Source organism: Mizuhopecten yessoensis, unplaced genomic scaffold (genome assembly GCF_002113885.1).
Source record: "Mizuhopecten yessoensis strain PY_sf001 unplaced genomic scaffold, ASM211388v2 scaffold11117, whole genome shotgun sequence".
Lineage (NCBI taxonomy): Eukaryota > Metazoa > Mollusca > Bivalvia > Pectinida > Pectinidae > Mizuhopecten > Mizuhopecten yessoensis.
The window spans coordinates 475,610-478,332 of record NW_018408888.1 but is presented as its reverse complement, the minus strand read 5'-3'; the positions used below and the strand labels follow the sequence as shown (position 1 = coordinate 478,332).

Here is a 2,723-nt window from a genome sequence, read left to right as displayed (position 1 = left end):
ACAGAACATACTACACGAAAATCAACACGGCTTCCGAAGAAAACGCTCCTGCGAATCACAACTATTCCTCACTACAGACGACATCACTAAGCACATCAACAACAACAAGACACAAGTAGACATTGCAATTCTAGACTTCGCCAAGGCATTCGACAAAGTCGCACACCAACGACTCTCATCAAAACTACTACACCACTACGGAATACAGGGGACCACACAGAAATGGATTGACAACTTTTTGACAGATAGGAAACAACAAGTGCTAGTAGAAGGGAAAGTTTCGCAATCATCACCAGTAACATCAGGAGTACCACAGGGAACAGTCCTCGGACCTACACTATTTTTAATATTCATCAACGACATTGCAGACCAAATCGAATAAACCATCAGACTATTTGCAGACGATTGCGTACTATACACACCCATCAACACACCAGAAGACCACGAGAATCTACAACGCGACCTAAACACACTGTGTCAATGGGCAGACACCTGGCAGATGGAGTTTAACGTGAATAAATGTGCCATTATGCAAGCCACCAACAAGAATACAACACAACAGTACAACTACCAGATGAAGGGACAGACATTAGAAATAGTAGCACACCACCCATACCTAGGAGTAGAATTAGCAAGCAACTTCAAATTCAACACACACATAGACAACACCATCAGCAAAGCTAACAGAACACTAGANATAGTAGAGCACCACCCATACCTAGGAGTAGAATTAGCAAGCAACTTCAAATTCAACACACACATAGACAACACCATCAGCAAAGCCAACAGAACACTAGGATTTTTGAAGAGGAATTTAAGACACTGCCCACAACAAGTAAAAGAGAGAGCATACAAAAGCCTTGTCAGACCAAAACTAGAATACAGCACCACAGCCTGGAATCCACACACAACCCAACACATCAACAGGATAGAACAGATACAGAAAAACGCAGCAAGATTCGTACTAAAAAAGCCCCTCAACTACAACAAACCTGACAGCACTACACAGATGATAAAGGACCTCAGATGGAATACATTGGAACACAGACGCAAGATAACGGACATCATATTTATGCACAAGATTCTACACCACCACATAGCAGTACCAACCAACTACCATCCTACCTACTCCACCGTCACAACAACAAGGAACAGCCACCCCTACAAACTCTACACTCCGCATATGGCAACCAACGCATACAGACATTCTTTTATCCCCCGCACCATCACAACATGGAACCTCCTGCTACCCATCGTCGCCAGCATCGAGGACCTGGACGCCTTCAAGGCGGCAGTCAGGGGAGAGGTGGAATAGACTTTTCCGATTGTATATAGTTTTAACTGCACAAAGGCTCCACACTGCACGGATGTACATAGTCACCCTTGACGTTATGACCATACATGTTTTTTGACGAGTAAAACATTGAAGTTGAAGTTGAAGATCGGTTATAAATATGATCTTAATGTTTGGTACACCTCTAGATCTCAATAGCTTGTAAGAAAAATTAAGCCCTGCATGACCTCAGTGTATAAACGAACGTTAGATAATATGGCATTTTGCATTGTAGCACTCAGTTGGATTACAAAAGGAGATTGACATGGTAATTGTTATTAGTCGGTGAACTATTTGTATAAAGTCATCAGTCTTAATGCCTAACTATCGACTACGTTAAGCTGGTTATTGACCATTTAAATAGCTAATGTTCAAGTTCATTTAATTGAAATTAAATATATGAAGTCCGATTTTTAATTTTGGTCTTTGAATATGACTTACCATGGGGTTGACATTTTGGGGGAATGTTGTACCTTAAGAATGGTAGTTGTAATTCCCTGCTTAACGTTCAGTATTAAGGGTGATCGTAACAACCCGTGAACCCGTTGTTAGATGCATCTGGCATGCCTTTCCTATTCTTGCTATCTGACTATATTAACAATATCGTATACTGTATTGACAATTTAGTAGGGTATGGAAGACTTTTTCGTATATCTATATTTTCATGCATACTATATAAAGTAGGGTATGGAAAACATTTTCATATTTTCACATACCAGATGCATATCATGCCTGAGGTGTAGGTGCAGATTCAGAGATTGCGACCCTTGTGATTTAGGTGTGACCAGATGGGGAGACAATATTGACACCATCTTTGCGTCATTTGAATTTCAAATACATATATATATATCAAATCTACAACAACAATTATCCCTGTAAAGCTCGAACAGATAAATCATCCCCAACAAGCGGTGAATACACCGAAAAAGTTCAGGGGAATGACGAGATCTCAACTTACGTGGCATGGAAGCCGCCATAGTGTAAGGTCGCTTGAATCGTTAGATATCTGTCAAAAAACTTAACTTTTCACTAAAGCTTATTAACGCCACAACTTATTAGAAGAACATGTTAACTAAATGTCGAATTTTATATAATTCATAATATTTTATAAGATTAACAGACGCCCATAATATTTATTAGATTACATATTTTATTTTAAATGATGTGTGTGTCATGTTCAGGTGAAGAGGTCCAATGGGCCTGCGTCTAAAACGGGATGATTCACTGTAACTCTTGTGGATTAATTTGGATAAACAAATGAACGAATCAAATCATTATCTACAATAGATATAGTAAAGATTGAAATTTGCTTGTAACTAAGTAGGGGTTGTTAGCAAGTTAGTTTAAAGCAGGTTTTACACGACTAAGCCCTCTGGTGTTAGGAGGGGGT

At 39.5% G+C, this 2,723-nt stretch overlaps 1 protein-coding gene across 1 annotated transcript in view; it reads right to left on the bottom strand.

Annotated features, from left to right (window-relative positions):
* LOC110466101 (sialin-like) overlaps nucleotides 1-2,324 on the bottom strand; it is a 21,440-nt gene extending 19,116 nt beyond the window's left edge. Inside the window, exon 1 of the mRNA XM_021522409.1 lies at nucleotides 2,292-2,324. The gene's annotated coding sequence lies outside the window, so the exon portion shown is untranslated. The remainder of the gene's footprint in view (nucleotides 1-2,291) is intronic.
* Between the last annotated feature and the right edge of the window lie 399 nt (nucleotides 2,325-2,723).